This window comes from Myotis yumanensis, unplaced genomic scaffold, assembly GCF_028538775.1.
Source record: "Myotis yumanensis isolate MYYU_CA2020_CCGP unplaced genomic scaffold, mMyoYum1.0.hap1 SCAF_6, whole genome shotgun sequence".
NCBI classification, from domain to species: domain Eukaryota; kingdom Metazoa; phylum Chordata; class Mammalia; order Chiroptera; family Vespertilionidae; genus Myotis; species Myotis yumanensis.
Window position 1 is genome coordinate 45481513 of NW_027223757.1, and position 20133 is coordinate 45501645.

The window sequence follows — 20133 nt, forward strand, 5'->3', positions numbered from 1 at the left end:
ATTTCTCAAGTTAGAGGTTAATTTATTTTAAAATAAACTTATATGTCATTTATTTTACTGAAGTACAAGTAGTTTTATTAAAAGATGTTAAACATAAAAATAACCTACATAAAATGCTATGAATATTAAATGGAACACACCCTAAAGAAAAGCATTTCCAACAGTAAGCAATTATTCATATATTCATCTATATGGTATCTGTTACTCATCATTATCAATTTCTTGAGAAAGCATAGAGAAAAATGGCAACATGGTTATTGTGGGCTCCTTTCATGAATAACAAATTGTTTGTATAAGAAAAACATAAAATCATGAAAGAACTGGTACACTCTCATTTCTGACTTTTTCAGTTATTTATTGTCTGTGAAAAAAAAAGTCAGCAAGCATTTCTTTTTTGCAACTCCTAGAATCTATGTGTGTGTGTTTATTTATAAATATAAATTTTTTCATAACAGGGAATATGGGGGCAAACATTCTTTCAGCAATGTCTTTTCACATGCTATTTAAATTTAGGTAAATAATACTAGAAATTTCATTTTCCTTATACCAATATATACTCATAAACCTGTAGTACATAAGTTTTTGAAAAAATATTTACTATGTGATTTATAAAATTTTAAGTTTCAGGGTATGAAATAACACGATCTTTAAAACTTATATAAAACAAAAATGCCACAACCAACAATTTTCATCATATGTTGTAACATGACTGTAGCATATGAGGAAAAAGGCATCGCATTGTTTATGAAAAAACAATTCTTGTAGATACACTTGGAAAACTGCAAACATTCATAAACAGTTACTCTTTGGGGATAGAGAAAAACTGCCATTAAACAGGTGTTAGAATTTAAATGACATCTCATTAGTGACTCCTTTTTGCAGCTCTGAGACAAATAAAACCTTCATTTAAAAGCATTAGTGCTATTCCTAAGGGTTTCTGGTATCATAATGTTCTGTTTTATGAAGATATTTAGCTTCTTCTAGCATTCTTGCTTATTTATACAAAATAAACCAATTGCATTTCCAAGTTTAGCTGAGTGTGAAGTCAGGGGGTGAATAAGGCCTTTGCAATGCTGTAAATACCCTTGCCCCTCCCTCACTTCAGGGAAACTGGGAGGTTGGAACACAGCCTGAAAAACAAAGGTATTTTTGAGAATCATTTCCAAATAGAGAGTCCTTGTATCTTTTGCCTTCTGTTAAAGAACAGTCATTTAAAACACAGATTTTCTTGATTTGAAAGTCATGAACTATTTTTCCAAGTCCATTTTCCATGTAAAATGTGAGTCTATCTTAATAATTCAAGAATTACACCAGAGTGGGTAGCTATTGAAAATTTATCTGCTAATTGGGAAGTTTTTTCACACTGTCATTTTACACTAGTGTTACAATGACAATCTCAATTTCTCAGATATAAACCCAAAGACTAGCACATAGAAAGCCCCAATAATCAAGCCAGGATTATAGGAATTCATTCATTTCATTGCCTTGAAAAGCTACCCAATCCCTTATTTAGTTCAGCTAACTGGGATCCAAGGAATTCCACAGTTCTATACGGAAAGCCTCTGCTAAGACAAACAGCAAGGAGACATATACTTCCAGTAGTTGCTTCCCTACAAAAATACTTATTATTATTTAGTATTGGGTATAGGAAATGCAGTGATATGTTTTGGAAAAGTAAAGACAATTAGATCAGATCTGGCCTAGACGGATCTTAAAATTGAATAGGGGCAAAGATGGTGGAAAAAGAAGGGATAAGATAATCTGCAAGCATGTATAATATGATTAAGACCATTGAACAGTTAGAAAATGCAAGGGGTGAAGTTCACAGAAGAAAAGATGACATTGGCCTGGGAGAATCAGAAGAGGAGATAGCATTTGAAATGAATTTTACTGGGTGAGGACGATTTCATGGAAAGTGGGTGGATTTATGGAAATATAGGCTCTGTTCAAGGACTTCACAGGAGATATAGAAGTACCTGGGTGCCAGGCTCATGAGCATACCCTGAATTTGTTAGGGACATGGAGTCTGAAACCTTTGGGAAAGACAAAGACACGTGTAGGAAAATTATTGCAAAGGAAGAAGAAAATAAAGGTGACAGGACTCCTAGGAAGGCTAATTTTGGCATGGAGGCAAGAAGTCTGAAGCTTGATAAAGGAGATTAATAGTGTGAGAGACAATGAGGAAGAAGTCACTGACATTGCAAAGCTAGATTCTAGTGAATGTGGCAAATGCTTAAAGAACAAGGAGTTAATAAGGACTCTGAAGACCCTCGACTGGGAGGCTTAAGGTAGAAGGAGGTGGTAGTTTGGGGAAGATGGAGGACAGGTTTTGGATATACTGAGTATGAGACATTAGCAGAGAATTTGAGTAGATTGTGCAATGTGACAATGCTGATAAGTTTCCCAAATGAAAAGGTAAATTTTCAGTAACTTTCTATGCCAGGATCTTAGACTGCAGAAAAATTATGTCACAGCTTACACAGGGGGGGCTGAGATTTAGAGATTTATGATTTAGAGAAAATCTGAGCTTCGTGTGACTATTATTAATCCAATTCTTAATGATAAAAGTGAAGCTGGAGACAGAATTCCCTGGGCTAGATTTGCAAGCAAATATCTGCATAGAAATGAAACCACAAGAATCAATAGTATCCAGAGGGAAAAGGTATAAAAGTGGGCAAAAGTATAAAGTTGAAAAAAAGGGAAAAGGTAGAATCATGGAGACATAGACAGGAGCCAAGTCAGAAAACCTGAATTCAATTTTACAATGGATTAGGGTGTATTTAGTTACTGTTTATACATTTGGTGAATAAAAATAACAATAAGAAATAATGATATTACTTATGTAGCATTGCTTATTGAAATAATTGCTAAATATATTCCAGTTGATTTGACAAGGTTATAACACTGTGATCATTTCAAATTATCATCCAATTCTCATTTAATCATGCAGCTTAAGCAAACTACAGAGCCTAGAAAAAAAGGGGAAGAACAGAAACCAAAGGCAGTTCAAACACAGTAAGTGACATTTATTCTGAAAGAACAAGTTACAGGCCGCATGAAAAAAAAAAAATGTTCCTGCTGAAATCAGCTTATATTACAAAATACATGACCCTGTGACCTAAACATTGGAACACTAGTCTAGGATAACTCTAGAACAGCAGAATATAAATATGTGTATGTGTGACATTTAAAACATATTCCGCTTTGAATATAATGAATAGGTATGCTTTCTTGTTCACTGGTCGTATTCTTGGCCTCATCCAGGAAATGAATTAAAAATTTATGGGTTGCCCAGTGTGGCTCAGTTGGTTGGGCATCGTCCCATGCACCAAGAGGCTGTTGTTCAATTTTCGGTCAGGGCACATGCCAGGGCTCAATCCTAGGAGGGCATGCAGGAGGCAGCCAGTCTGATCTATGTTTTACTCTCACATCAATATTTTTCTCTCTCCTTTCCTCTCTCTCTAAAAATCAATTAAAATATTTTAAAAATTTATGGGAAGGATGAAATCAAAGAGATAAAAAGGGTACATAATAAAATGTTCCGGTCACCTATAAATACAAATTTGCTCTTTTTATTATGGCTAAAGCTTAAAAATACTTCACATTAGCTCTCCTGGGCCTTCTCTCTGCATTTTTCTCACGTCCATCTACTCAGGTGACCTCTACCTTAACATAACAATCGTTCTCTCAGCTCCAATTCACACAGGTAACTGCCTTTCTCTGTTGTTTACATCTTTCTGTAAATCCAAGTCAACATATAACTAATTCCTAATCCTCATTCACTTCTGTAGAACAGATCAAATGAAATTTTAATAATTATTATCATGTACACTGGCATCTTCCGATTTATCATGCCTTTTATATATATTATCTCACTAGATTTGTAAACTGAATTAAAAAATAATAATTTTCTTTGTGGCCATTCTTATTATTTCTTCGGTTTTGTGTATAACTAATGGTTGGATAAAGGTTTTTACCCATTTCATAGAAGAATTTGAGGGATTATGGAACAGATGGAGATGTTTGAGCAATGGGAATAACAGGAACCCCTAAAATCTCTTACACCGCACACCATTCTAGCCACCACGTCTGAACCAAACTGCCCTTGGGGTAGAGGACATGGAGTGGGGAGATCTAGAGCTTTTTAGTGCTTGCCAGGGAAGAGCTTCCCTGTTTGGGTAACAGAAAAGGTGGCTCCAACAATACAATATTAAGCATCTCATCCCTGGTTATCCTAACCTCCTCCTTCCTCAACATTTTCCTCCATAAAGGAAAAATCTTATTTCTTCAGTTTTTCATACTTATGTGCTTCCTTTTTTTCTCCCTTTTAATATTTTTACTTAGCTGGTTCAGTCATTTTAAACAGTAAATGAGTATAACTCTACTGATTTGCTTTACTTGTGTACATAAAACTCTGCACTGGGACCTCCTAATCCTCAACCCAGTCTCTAGGCATTGGAACCATCCCTACCTAGTGGTATAGATTTAGGGAGCCTCCCCTCCTTGGGTTTGACAGGTACCATCAAGCGCTCACTCTGTCGGTCAGCTCTAACCTTGTATTTTCTGTGCCCAAACCTCCAAGTTAGGCTTCATATTTGGGATCTGGGTCTGTTGGTCCTAGCCCTTACACTGGGGCAGTTTTGACTCTAGGACAGTGAGTCATAACTTGTAATCCTGCAGCCATGAAAACTCACTTCCAAGCTGTGGCCTGGCCATGTGTGGCCCAAGTCCTTGATGCCCTCCTCCCTACTCATTGCCCATTCTTCTCTCAGATTTACAAATGAGAAAGTAGATGCCAAGAGGCTGTAGAACTGGTTGAAGGCAATGCAGTTAAAAAGTAAATGGCAAGGCCAAGATTCAAATCAAAATTAAATTAACTGAAGAGTCTGTAATCTTTCCCCAGACCTCCAAAACACACATACATACAAACAATAGTTCCCAAAAAGGCTGCTTTTCATAACACACTGCAAGAGTCAGCATGATAGTCCCCAAATAAAAATAAAATAAGCATTAAATACAAATCAATAACTGTATTAATGTTGCTGAGTAAACACAGATAAATTTAGGGTCCCAGCTAGGTATCTAAAAAATTCCTTATTTCTCCTTTAGACAGCTTTTTTCATAAGCCCCAAATGCTATTTTAAAGATATGTAAAAAGCTTTTTTAATTCACATTTCAAAAGAGAGATTCACAAACAGAGCTAATACCTGCCATTTTACAGACCTTGACTTTCAGCCCTTATATTTTCTTACATGTAGTCAAGTGTATTTTTAAATATATGTTCACATTTACATTATTCCCATTAGAGGTTTCTTTTATGGTCAGACATGAATGTCAGTTTCACAAGAGAAAATCAGATATTTAATTTTTCTCCTGTTTCTCTTAGCCACAAGAAAAAAAAAGACAAATTTGACCCAAAATAATTACTAGCACATTAAAAATTCTATACACTCTTAGGTGTAACCTGTTTGCTTCTTTAAAAAAATATTGCCCTGAATGTTTGGTGGCTTGGAATCCCACCTGAAATAATATACTGGTGGAAAGAATGTTTTCTTTGTTAAATAAGATTCAAAACAATGCTGTTTAGACCAGGTCAAACTTTTAAATAAATGTGTTAAAGGAAACAGGACATTGTGTCTTTTAAAAGCAAACTTTAGGTTATTATTTTATTGATTTTCAATAGATATATTAATATAATTGTCCAATGATGTGTTTGTAAATCAAACCAAAACTACAGAAGAAGAGCAAGAAAAGCAAGAAATTAATAAATGAAAAATATTTTAAGCCAGATTTAGTCTACTGTCTCATTATTATGTGGTCTAAGATCCCTATCAAAATATATTTAATCATACAAGTATACAATTTTAAATTTCTGCTAATAAGAATGACTAAAATTCTGTTTAGTTTTAAACTTCCTATAACACTGTCAACTCTTTCTCTAATCATTTAGAATTCTTTGGAAATATTATAAGAAAAACTCTCCCAGAGCAACAACCACCATCAGCTTTCTAAAAAGCTAAAATGCTCCATCACTTTTATTTAAACTCCTTAGGAATGTTAGCATTCTATACCTGCATCATATTCTCTGGGCTACTAAAGTTCTTACATATGGGTCTGATATGAACATTGCTTGGGATTATATACCAATTAGTGAAGATCCATTCCAAGCAGCCTATTTGCTTTTCCCCCTTCCTTTCTTCCCTTTTTTTTTTTTTTAAGGGGGTAAAAACTGTTTTATATCGACAACCATCTGTGAGCCTGCCTTTCAGGCCATCAAACTCTACCATCCATTACGGAGCCTTCCTCACCTCCGCTGCATGACAGCACAATAAAGATGACATACTAATTCAATGACTTGTAATTTCAGCTAAACAAAGACAAGTGCTGCAGCTTCTTCTTTTGTGTTAGCAGTGCCATATCGGTAAAGCCAGCTACGCAAACATAGCACTGGGAGGGTTTTATGACAGCAGTTGAATGGGGAGACTAGCTTGGTGTTGCTTTTTATGGTTTTTGGCTCCATAATTCCTGGCTCTGTGCTGCTGGCCATGGCTATTGTGTCTGGATTCTGTGTCAGCAGCAGCTAATTGTTCCAATAATGTTTATCATAGGGATCCACCAGGGAGCTGTATATGTGGAGATAAGCTACAGGGCAATGATATACACTATCTTTCTGATCTCTATACACACTGTTTTTGCCTCATGCCAAAAAGCTTTTTAGGTCCCTAGTCTTAAACACACACACACACACACACACACACACACACACACACACACCAGCTTAATCATCGTGCCAACAATAGTGTCTAAGGGGATGTAATCAGGTTCCTCTGATAATCTTAGCAACACATGAAAGTCATGCGCAAAAGCAGTAATTGAAGCAGTTGGTTCATTCTACCACCTGCTGTTGAAGTCACAGGTTAATCTAAATGAGGTCCCCTTCCGATGAAGCAGTATGTGAGGCACTTTTTATATCATAAATGTGCATTACAGAAGCTTTACAAAATAATAAAGTAACAGTTCATTAAATGAACTGTGTGGAGCATCCCAGGCTTGTCCAGCTTCTCCCACTGCTGGCGGATGGCATATCCAAGTGTAAATTCTGTCCTCATGTCTATACCCCAGTGCACACTTCAGTTTGCATATGGTTCCAGACAATGGGAGTTCCTGAGACAGATGCCCAAATGTAACTAAACGTCAGGCAATCACGGGAATCAGCTGCGGGAAAGGGAAACATTTTTCTTTGTCTGCTTTTGATGCTGTTTCCCCCAAGATTACTAAATAGAATGTTGACAGCGTAAAAATAGCCCTAGAATCAACAATTAAGCATCTTACCATCGTCTACATTAGCCCATGTGTAAGGGATACATTTTTCTAATTAAACTTTTAACACCTGATTTCCATTTAAAATTTTCCTCAACTACTTTCCATGAGGTCTTTATCTGACAAAGAATACTAAGATTACACAGTATGCTGCTCTTCTAACAGGCAATTTCTTTAACAAAAGTGATTTTAAAAAATTATGGGGACTGTCAAAATAAGACTTTAATGAAAAAATTTAAATATAGGAGAAATGACACCTTCAGATTAAAATGTGTTCCTGCTTTTAAGTTACTTCATGGAATGAGAACCAGCTCCGCATCAGATGCTAAACTAGGTAACATTATCTTATTTAAGTCTCAAAGCCAGTCACTGAAATTGGTGTTATGTCTGGAAAAGCTGAGGAAACTAGGGAGGCTGCATAATAATTCAGGTTTCTGGGTAAATTATGAGCTTTGACTGGAAACCAAGTCAGCCTGAGTTCAAAACACAGTATGCACTTTCCCCACCAGGATAAACTGATATAATGTACTTAGTGTAAAAGAAGGGAAAGAAACTAGTGTTTATGTGGAGAAAGAAGCCTCATTCTGAATTAGGCATTTATGTTAGGGTCATAAAAGGGAATCAATTTGTGAACATAAATTGGCATATTCCTGAATTTAGTAGTGGCTGGGGTTGGAGGAGGAGTAGAGCAGAATTACAGGACCTGGAGCAATATCTGATCAAATAAACAGTATATTAATTTAACAAATTCTGTAGCATAATAATAAGCAGTTAACAGAGTGACTACAATATTGAAGGTATGCAATAAATGTTTGCCTAATTATAATAGATGAACAGATTAATCAAATAATATTAATAAATGCAACCATAGAAGCTACTGCACTTAGGAGTGCTTACTATGTGCCAGACAGCATTCTTACTTTACATATATTTTGTCTTGCATCCTTACAACAATCTGCTAAAATTGGAATTGTTATCCCCATTTTACAGGTGAGGATAGAAGCCTCTGACACATTAGATCACTTGCTCATGGCTACATTAGCAGGAGAGTGCAAGAGTCAAAGATTTGACTCCATAATCTGATGCCTCAAAGCTCTTACCAGAAAAATTAATAATTAAATTTAAAAATAATATGAACATTACAATTATCTTTGGTCATCAAAGATTCTTACATTGCCTTCAAAGATAGCAGCCCTCAGTCCATGAAAGTAATCAGAAGAATTTTTATAATATAGAGGTAATTTCATTTAGACATTTAGTGTAAACTTTCTCAGTACCAAGATCTTTGAAAACAAATCCAAAAGTTATTTTGTGGATATCAGCAAACTGATTTTAAAGTTTACTAGTATATGCAGAGGCACAATGTGGTACTAAAGAAAGCTGTAGAATATTCTTTGAATATTCTAGAGGTCTTTGAAAACAAATTTTACTTACATCTGTCTCAATTATTTTAAGTGGAGGCTAAAAAAATAGAATATGTTACCTTTAAATACTTATCTAGGACAATATTCCTGTACTAATTGGATGCCAATTTTTCTAGAAATTCTTTCTGTGATAGACTTAAAGTATACGAACCTGAAAAGCTCTAGGAATGTCCATAGCTCTCAATATCACGTTGAAATATGTTTTATGCAACTGCTCATCACAAAAGGTGCATTCATGAGCCTCAGTATTAATTTTCTGTTATTTAAGGCTTGAAGAGGACTCATAATGGCATTCTGTTCGGAGAGAGAGAAAAAACACCACCACCCAAAGTAAGCCTCTTTTAGAGAGGATTTTATTTCTGTTTTCCTTTTCAGTGATAAATTCATTTCAGGTACCTAATACTATTTAACTGTAATTAGATAATCATTTAAAATCTACCTACTTATTAATACTGTTGCTGGAATTGATTAAATTAGAACATTCACAAAAAAATTTATAACTTATTCCTATGGGTCCTGTAATAACACTGTATGGTTTTCCACCACACTTTGATTGGTCTACTCACCTATAATTTATTACTGAAAAATATGTTTGACAATTTATAAAGTTATAATTTACAATTTTTAAATCTTCATTTTCTGTTTAGAATTAAATACATTAGCCTTTTATTTATTCTTTATTTCTTTTTATCCTTACCCAAGAATATGTTTTATTGATTTTAGAGAGAGGAAGGGGGGAGGAGAGAGAGAGAGATCAGTTGCCTCTGAAATGCCCCCAACCAGGGATCAAAGAGGCAACCTTAGATATGTGCCCTCACTGGGAATCTAATCTGCAACCTTTTGGTGCACAGAATGAAGCCCCCACCAACTGAGGCACCTGGTCAGGGCAACACATTAGCTTTTTAAAGTACAACTCAAGTCAGGGCTTCTGGTTTCTGATCCAAATGTAAGAGACTTGGGTGCTGTCACTCCATCCTAACAAGTCAAAAGCTAAACAAACTTTAAAATCAACTTTCTTTGATCTACGAAAAAAGTGATGTTATAGGGCAAATTCATGGACAGAAAAACTAAATGTTGTCAAAAATCTCAGTTCTGCTGAACTTATTCTAGATTCAACATAAACCTAGTCAAATATCCAAAAGTTATTTTGTGGATATCAGCAAACTGATTTTAAAGTTTACTAGTATATGCAGAGACACAAGAACTAGAATAGCCAGCTCTATATTGAAGGAAAAGAACAAAGTTGAAGGACTGACACTTCTTGACTTCAAGACTTAGTATAAATATACTTTAATCAAGATAGTGTTGTAATGATGAAGAATAGACTCATAGATCAATGAAGCCTAGAGATAGATTCACATAAATACAGCCAACTGAACTTTGACAAAAGTGCAAAGATAATACAATAGAGAAAAAATAGTCTTTTCAACAAAAAGCATGGGAACAACTTGACATCCATGTGCAAAAAAATGAATCTAGACACACACACCTTACACTCTTCACAAAAATTAAGACAAAATTGATCATAGACCTAAATGTAAAATGCAAAACTATAAAACCCCTGAAACATAGCATACAGAAAATGTAGGTATGGTGATGACCTTTTCCATGCAACACCGAAGATAAGATCAATGAAGGAAAGAATTAATAAGGTTGACTCCATTAAAATTAAAAACTTCTTCTCTGCAAAAGGCACTGTCAAGAAAATGAAAAGACAAGCCACAGATTATGAGAAAATATTTGCAAAGGACACATCTGCTAAAGATCTGTTATTCAAAATACAAAAGGAACTCTTGAAGTCAACAACAATAAGAAAACAAACAATTTGATTTAAAAATGGGCCAAAGACCTGAACAGACACCTCACCAAAAAAGATATGCAGATGGCAAGTAAGCTTATGAAACTATGTTCAACATCATGCATTTTTAGGGAAATGAAAATTAAAACAACAATAAGATGCTACTATATACCTATCAGAATGGTCAAAATCCAAAACACTGGCTACACCGAATCCTGACAAGGATGTGGAGCAACAGGAAATCTCATAAATTGCTGGTAGAAATGCAAAATGATTCAACCACCTTGGAGCACAGTTTGGCAGTCTCTTACAAAACTAAACATATTTTATCATAGGATCCAGCAATTAGACTGAAGTGTAATTTACTCAAGGAATTGAATACTTCTGTCAACAGAAACACCTGCACACTGATGTTTGTAGCAGACTTATTCATAATTGCAGAAACTTGATAGCAATCAAGATGACCTTCATTAGGTGAATGGATAAAAAACTGTGGTACATCCAGATAATGGAATATCATTCAGTGCTTAAAAAATACATTATCAAGCCATGAAGATACATGATAGAAACTTAAATGCATATTAAGTGCATGAAGCCATGCCATATTTCCGAACTCCAACTATATGACATTTTAGAAAGGACAAAACTTTGAAGACAATACAAAGATTAGTGGTTTCCAGGGTTTATGTAAAAGGCAGGAATAAATAGGCAGTACACAAGGATTTTGGGGGCAATTAAACTATTCTATATCATACCGCATGGTGGATACATATAATTTGCATTTGTCAAAACCCATAGAATATACAAAATTAAGAGGGAACCCTAATGTAATCTATGGATTTGGGTGATAATGTTGTGTCAATGTAGATCCATAAATTCTAACAAATATACCTCTGGTGAGGGATATTGATAGTGGGGGAGGTTGAGTGTGTGTGTGTGCATGTATATGCGTGTGTGTGTGTGTGTGTGTGTGTGTATGTATGTGTTGTATGTGTGTAACAAGCATATCAATCTCATGTTAAATGAGGCATGTGGCCCACCGGCCATGAGTTTGACATGCTTGGACAGGGAGTATAATTGGAACTATACTTTCCACTCAATTTTTCTGTGAACCTAAAACTGATCTAAAATAAAATGTATTAAATATGAAAAAAATAAAAGTCAAAAGTTTTGAAAAAATTAAGGGGAGAAATCTATCCTTCACTTGCTGTCAAGCAGCCTAGTTAAAATCTAACCTTATCATTTCCCTGCTGAAAATCCTTATCTGAACAAGTATGGTGTGTTCATGAGATGATTTTAAGAAATACATGGATAACTCTAAATGTTTAACTGTAATGTATATATTGTAGAACGTATTAGAAAAGTAAAACTAGCAGAACAACAACAAAAAGAAGTTGCATGACCATTTGCTGATTCTGACAACTGGATTACTTATCTCTACATCATGGCAACCTGTACATTTTTCAATAGTCCATTAACACTCAATTCCTTATAAAGCATCATTATTTTCCATCATTATACACTATAAAATTAGGGGTATTTGTTATATTGGGGGAGAATTTTAACCACTTGACTGTTAAGCCAGTTAACATTTAAAAATGTTCTAGCTCACAGCCTAAGTTCCTAACAACAACATAAAATGTTTATAGTATTCAAAATATTTGAAAATGATTTAAAGTAATCATAAAATAATCATAGCTGCAATTAAAATATATTAGAGTCATAGAAAATAGAGCTCTTTTATACCTGGTGAAATCAAATTAAAAGTAAAACTTTTTCACCAGTCTTTTTATAACTCAGTGCTTGAAGAAATCATCTATAAGGTATATGTGTGTGTGAGTGTGTATGTGTGTGTGTGTGTGTGTGTATATATACACACACACACACACACATACACACACACACTTATATATAATTCCAGAGAGGAAGGGGGGAGGGAGAGAGGGATAGAAACATCAATGATGAGAGAGAATCATCAATTGGCTGCCTCCTGCACACCCCTGACTAGGTATCAAGCCTGCAACCCAGGCATGAGCCCTGACCTGAAATTGAACCGTGACCTTCTGGTCCATAGGTTGATGCTCAACCACTGAGCCATGCAGGCCGGGAAAAGGTAATTCTTTATATTCACCCTTTTTCCTGTTTTGAAGTTTCATCATCTCTTGATTTTACCAGCCTTTTTCTAATTGGTTTAACTATAATATTATCAATTGCTATGTAGCCGTAACATGACTTTTTCTTTGGCATGGAAACATGCAAGCTACTAAAACAAAGGTCTAGCATGTCCAGTCTTTGAAGTGAAGGCCCTGCCCATTCTCAGGAAAGATCAGGAACTAAGAGGAATGTTTCTCTTCTTTCCTTACATGATGGTATTGTTATGTAATAGAGGATCCTATCTACCAGGACTAGAAAATCACTGCCAACCAAGCCTGGCAAAGTCCTGACTGGCCCTGGAAAATAAATTGTTATGGAGTTTCATGAACCAGGAAAAGGGTTCCAGGGGCTCCACGTGGAGCTCAAGCTGTGGCTGGAACAATGACATAATCTAGGATCCCACAAGGCCAAGGAGTTGGGTCTTACAAAATGAGTAATCTGTTAAGTCCTCAAGTTCATAACTATTCTATATAATAAAAGGCTAATATGCAAATTGACCAAATAGTGGAAAGACTGGTTGCTATGATGCACACTGCTGCAGCCAACCAGCAATCAACCCCAATGGTCCCCCACTCAACTGCCCATGGCCCCTCACCGCCCCTCCCCCCTGCCAGCCCATCCCATTGGCCTTCCCCATGCCCACTCAGAGCCTAGGCATTAAGCGTCTGCCTACCCCCACCTTGGTCTCAGGGGCCGAGGCTGCTCCAGTGGGCAAGCTGTGACCACATCTACAGCACCGTGGACCAGACAGCTTGCAAGATCAACCTGGCCAAGTTCACCCATGGCAAGTGCTCCACCCTCATCATGACTGACCTGGCAGACCAGGGCCTGGACATCCTGCTATTGGACAACATCATCAACTTCAGCTTCCCAGCCAAAGGCAAGCTCTTCCTGCACCCATGGGTCATGTGGCTTGGGCTGCCAAAGTGGCACAGCCTACTCCTTGGTGGCCCCAGATGAGGTGCCCCACTGGCTAGACCTGCAACCTGTTCCTAGGCCTGTTGTCAGCAAACTGCGGCTCATGAGCCACATGCAGCTCTTTGGCCCCTTGAGTGTGGCTCTTCCACAAAATACCACATGCGGGCGAGCACGTACAGTGCGATTGAAACTTCATGGCCCATGCGCAGAAGTCGGTATTTTGTGGAAGAGCTGGTATTTTGTGGAAGAGCCACACTCAAGGGGCCAAAGAGCCGCATGTGGGTGGTGAGCCACAGTTTGCTGAGCCGCAGTTTGCCGACCACTGTCCTAGGCCATGCCCTCACCTTTGCCGGCCCCATGAGGACTTTGTGTGGTCGGCACGGACGGCACGCTGTGCCAGGTGCCACAGAGCGTGATGGACATGAGGACTGCGGCCTGTGGAACACCCTGGAGGCGTCACTGGAGCTGCAGGGCCTGGGCCGCATGGCTGACAATGCCCAGCAGCAGTACATGGGTTCCCCGCCGGCACCCTCTCCAGAGTCCATCAAGCGGGCCAAGGAGCTGGACCTCGCGGGGCTGGGCCTGCACCCCCTCTTAGCTTGTGCTTCGAGGAGGAGGAGCTGCAGCAGCTGAGGCTGGTGGACAGCATCAAGCAGTACCGCTCCCAGGCGACCATCTTTGAGATCAACGCCTCCAGCCGGGACCTGAGCAGCCAGGTGATGCGGGCCAAGCAGCAGAAGGACTGCAAGGCCATCGCCAGCTTCCAGCAGGGCTGGCAGGAGGACCTGGCTGGCCCAGCCCCGAGCTACCCAGCGCAGCAGGCGGAGCAGCCTGGGAAAGAGGAGGAGGATTAAGAGACGGCGGGAGAGAGCGTGGAGGACGTCTTCACAGAGGTCGTGGGCCAAAACGGCAGCAGCCAGGACCTGAGCGGGGAGCCAAGAGGCGGAAGGAGGAGGCCCGGACGCTGGACCAGGATGTCTATATCCCCTATGAGCCCAAGGACTTCGACAGTGAACGGGCACCTTTGAGCAGCAGGTGGCTGGCGCTGTCCTGACCTGATGGGGAAGGAGGCCCAGAGCCTGACCAGGGGCTGGCAGCAGCAAAGTGGGACCAGAAGAAGAAGCGGTTTGTGGGACAGTCAGGACAGGAGGACAAGAAGATCAAGACAGAAAGTGGTCGCTACATCAGCAGCTCCTACAAGCGGGACCTCTACCAGAAGTGGAAGCAGAAACAGAAAACTGCCATACGCTCAACACTGAGCCCCAGCGGCCGCCAGCAGTCGGCCCTGTCAGTGGTGCAGTTTTGGCTGATCTGATCGGGGTATGTGCAGGAGGCAACCAATTGATGTGTCTTTCTCACATCCATGTTTCTCTCTCTGCCTGTTGCCTTCCCTTCTACTCTAAAAATCAATGAAAAATTTCCTCAGGTGAGGATTAACAACAACAACAACAAAAATATGCATACATACACACATAAACATAAATACATGAATATTGGGGGGTTAGGGGGAGGGGCCCCACAGTTGCATGAATTTCATGCACCTGGCCTCTAGTATTATATAATCTTCACTTAATAAATAATGCCTCTATTTCACTTTTTATCCAACTTATTACTTGGAGCCTGTGCCTCTATTCTTTCACATACTTACTGGACTGTACCAGCAAAAACTAAATCAGTGTCCCCTCCTGATCCTTGGCACATAGCCACATGTCTGCTACACAATAAACATAAACAAAACATGCACAGAAACATAAACCTATTTCAACTTACAATCTTTGTTGATTTTACATATATCTCATTTCTCCCTTGTTAATGTGATAAGATTGCTTTCTATATCCTCTTACACCTATAGTGTTGTCCACTACATACATATATATACATACATACATTATATATATAATATATATATATATTAATGAGACATAGAAATCTTTTGAGAAAAATCACAATTGTGATCCAAAAATTTCATTAGTGTTTTAACAGTGATGCTTATAGAAGCTATGAAGTATATACTTGTTCTTGATTTTCCATTACATTAAGTGTATGTAGTATATATCTTTTCTTTGTCACCGTCCAAAATCTTTTGAAAATTGTCTCTAAATTCATAGTTCTCCAATTGTGCCTCTCTTTCTTTGGTGGCAGAATCCCAAAACAATATTCCCTGGTGTGACATATTAAATATGATTTCCAGTGTGATAGATTTAAGTATGAGTTCCAGTTCTTCATCCCTACCTTTATCCAATTCCTTTGCCAGGTGACTTTGCAGTCCCTCCTACTAAAAGTGGAATGTATGTCACCTTGACTTTGAACTCAACCATGTGACTTGTATTAGCCAAAAAATGTAGCAAAAGGGAGAATTTGCCCATTCTGACCCAAGGCTAAAAGAGACACTATGTATTTCTGCTTGCTTGCCTACAGTTTGCCATCACCATGAAAGCTGTTTCCCTTTGGGTATCTGCTTTCCCTCAGCTCCAGCCCCAAAATGAGTACAACTGAATCCAGAAGAATTTAACCAACATACAAAGAGCCATGTCCAGCCATATCTAGACCACAAAGCAAAGCTGCCCAATCATGTCCCACCTACATGAGCTAACCTCAGCCACCTGTACACCTGTGAGAGAAAAAAAAGGATGAGTGTTGTTTTAGGCCACTGAGTTTTGAGGCAGTATGTTATATACAAACACTATGCTACATACAGCCCTTGATGCATTCAGTAATGATACCCCAAGTTTCCTTGCTGCTATCCAGTAAGAACTGTGGGGCTAGAGTGAGAATTGCAGAAGCCATCACAGTTGTGAAGGCACAGTGTTTCAGTAGCTGTTAGAAGTGCTAGTTCCATAAGAGCTGAGATTCAACATCAGCAACAAGTGAATTCCCATGAAACAATCTCTTGGCATGGTTCACTATTACTAGTTTGGTGGCATTTAACCCTGGTACACTGGCCTTCCCAGTAATTCTGTAAGCTAACTGATATCCTGAAATAAACATCATTCCATTAATTAACTAGAGTGGATTATGTTGAATTGAGACAGTAACTGACTTACTTTTTTTAAAGGAGTTAATTTTAATGATAGCAGTAAAGTAAATTGAGTTGTAACCTACAAACATTAAAAAATACTAAGAGAACACTATTAAGAACTATATCCCAACAACATTGACAAGTTAAAATCAAAACTTTACAAGGCTGACAAATTAAAATAAAAATCAAATTTTGGTTTGGGTATTTTTGTCTTATTTTTCTTTCCTATTTAGTTGCTATTCTTTTTTGGTAGTGAAATGCCAGTCAGATAACCAGAATTCAAGGCCCAACTCTACTTTTATCAATTGTTCAGTCTTCTATAGGTCATATAATTGCCCCAAACCCCACTTTCCTCATTGGGAAAATGTGGGAAAGAACTAACAGCTGCTTTGAAGAGCATTATTATGAATAACAAACATCATTATTAAAAACAACTTTAAATACTTTAAAACAAGGTCAGGATAAATATGTGTATGGATACACACACACACACACACACATACTAGAGGCCCAGTGCACAAATTCATGCACAGTTGGGGTCCCTGGCCTGGCTGGCGATCAGGGCTATCGGGGCCATCTCGCCCAATCCCGATCAGGGCCGATCTGGGCCAGCCAGCCAGGGAGGAGGGACCGTGGGAGGTTGGCGGGCCAGGGGGAGGGACTGAGGAGTTTGGGCGGCTGAGGGAGGTTGGCTGTGGAAATGCACTGACCACCAGGGGGCAGCTCCTGCATTGAGCATTTGCCCCTTGGTGGTCAGTGCACATCATAGCTACCGGATGCTCATCAGATCATCTGGTCATAATGGTCGCTTAGGCTTTTATATATATAGATATACAAACATATACTTATATATGCACATGTGTGCGTATGGTTTACTGTCACTATTAGCTCAAATTCACTGGGGAAAAAAATGACCCATGGGTTTATTTCTATTTCAATATCATTTCCAATTTAAAGAACTTCACATCACAGTTTATGACTCATCTACCATGTGGTCTACTCTTGCTTTCTGCTTGTAGCCCATGGAAAGGGTATTATCACTAAACATGGTATAAAACATAATTAATTCACCAGGAAACAGTTAATTATCCATGATATTTAATGTCAATCTTTTTCTCAGATTACTGTAACAAGGCACTTAAAAGTGACTAAGCTTTTAAATGTGTCATTATAATCACATTTATTAAACAATCTACAAGTATTTACTTACCAATAGGAGAAAAAAAAAGAAATGAGAAAAAGTCAAGTTTAACTAAGCACTGTGTGAATGGTATTAGATTAGGAAAAAAAAACCTGAGGTCATTTTTTATCTCCATGTTAATATTCACTTTTCTCCAGTAGTAAAATGTCTACAAGTAGATGAAATGAACAATTAAACAAAACGTGATATCTGTGACTACAAAGGAAAACAGTTTTGAAGACCTTAAAATATAAACTGCTCAAATGTCACCAAAACAGAATAATTTATAATCTTCCATCTCATTTATGGAACTTCTAGAGGAAAGGAAGCATATTAATGGCAATCATTTCCTGAAACCCATTTGAAAAACTCAGTAGGAAAGCAGTGATTAGAAATAAAAATGTACTTCTTTTTTTATCAGGAAACCTTCAGCCAAGTGTGTGTGAAGTGATGCCATCCCCCTGCTAATTGTTAACCCAGTGTTAAGTACCTAGTGATTCTTCATTCAACCAAAATGTAGTAAGCCTTATTCCACGTCTAGGACATGAATGCCAGGGGACAAGTTGAATAAGTAGATGAGGTTCTTGCTAGAAGATAGCTTACATTCTAGTAAGGAGATTTAGCCAGGATGCATGTAAAGAAGTAAATAATACAAGTTTACAGAGGGAAAAATATTTTGAAGAAAATAATATAGAGTAAATGGGTAACAGTAGGTAGGATAGTGAGGGAAAGTCTCTTTTGAGAGAATGGTATTTGAGATAAACAAATAACTATGGAAGATACATAGTATATTTAGTGATTTTCTGAGAAATAGCTCTCTAGACAGAAAACTTAAGAACTGATTAAAACCAATTTTACCCAAAAAAGTTTGCCCAAGATTTAGACAGCGGTATGAGGAACAATGGCAAAAACTATATAAGAACATTTTTAAAGTATGTACAGATGTTTAAAATTCTGATATATGGACATATTTGCTTGGGTTCTGGAGTCAGACAGACCTGAATTTAATTCTCTCTCTGAGGCCGTCAACAGGATCATCTTGGCAAGTCCCTCCATCTTTCTGACAGTGCCTACTTTATAGACTTATATTCTATGACAGGCATTCTTTGCCTTCATATAAGATGAAAAACACTTTATCATAGAAAATTGTAGTTAGTAAATGCCTGCACCATTGAAAAAGAATCAGAGGGTATTAATTATGCTTTCAGCAAAGAGCAAGTGAAGAATAGGGTTTAGATTTTATATGGGAGTCATCAGGAAGCTCAGATAATTGGAGGCTGTAAAGTGCTCTTTCCCTATGAACGTCCTTCTGTTGCAGCTTTAGGTATATCTGCCATAATATACTCTGGAGTCTAAAGTCCTTGTTCTACTGGACTAACATTAAAAACACTAGCAGATTCTCACAAATGCAGGCATTTCCCAGACAATTTCACCCCTATGATGATATGTTTTTATTTTAGTTTGAAAAAATAACTTATTATTTGAAAGATTTTACCTCAAAGCATCTTTCCAGACTACATATGTGTTTAGATTAAGAAAAAGCAACTAGCCCTAATTTTGCAATACCATGTAACACAATCAACTCTAGCTATTTTGTAGTTTGCCTCATGTCTCCCTCTTTTTTTATTTTGTTTTGTTTTGTTTTGTTAAACCTCACCAGAGAATATTTTTCCATTGCCTTTCAGAGAGAGTGGAAGGGAGGAGGGAAGGGGGGTAGAGAGAGAAACATTGATGTGAGAGAAACACATCACATTGAATGGTTGCCTCCTGCACATGCCCTGACCAGGAATGGGGAGCAAACCTACAACCCAGGTACATGCCCTTGATTGGGAATCGAACCCTCCACCCTTCAATGCATGGGCTGATGCTCTAACCACTTACCAACACTGGCTAGGGCTGCCTCATGTACCTTTAACATAACCTATAGCTAAGCTTCAGTTTTAAGATCACTGTGGCTAATGAAAACATATCACTTGGCAAAAGTTTTAGAAACCAAATTCATCTGCAGTTCTGGGATATAGGGCGGAAAATTGTGTTTTTTAATTTAAAAATTAAGAAATTCTGATTTACAAGTCACTTAGGAATGAAAGAGATGCTATTTTAAAAGTCATGTTAAAAATAATTTCTACTACTGTTGGAAATACCTTCCGAATATTCTTGTTCCCAAATTAGTACATTGCTATCTTTCCACCAGGCTGAAATGAACGTTTACAAAATACAAACTCAACAATAAGGATTTATTATAATCCCGTTCATATAATTACTGAGTAGCAGTTATGAGTAAAGCAGGCTCCAGGGGACAGAAGGATGAGTGAGTACC

The 20133-nt window shown here is 37.8% G+C and overlaps 1 pseudogene; it reads left to right on the forward strand.

Annotated features, from left to right (window-relative positions):
- The first annotated feature begins 1769 nt into the window (after positions 1-1769).
- On the forward strand, positions 1770-14929 carry LOC139012844 (ATP-dependent RNA helicase DDX54-like; annotated as a pseudogene).
- The last annotated feature ends 5204 nt before the right edge of the window (positions 14930-20133 follow it).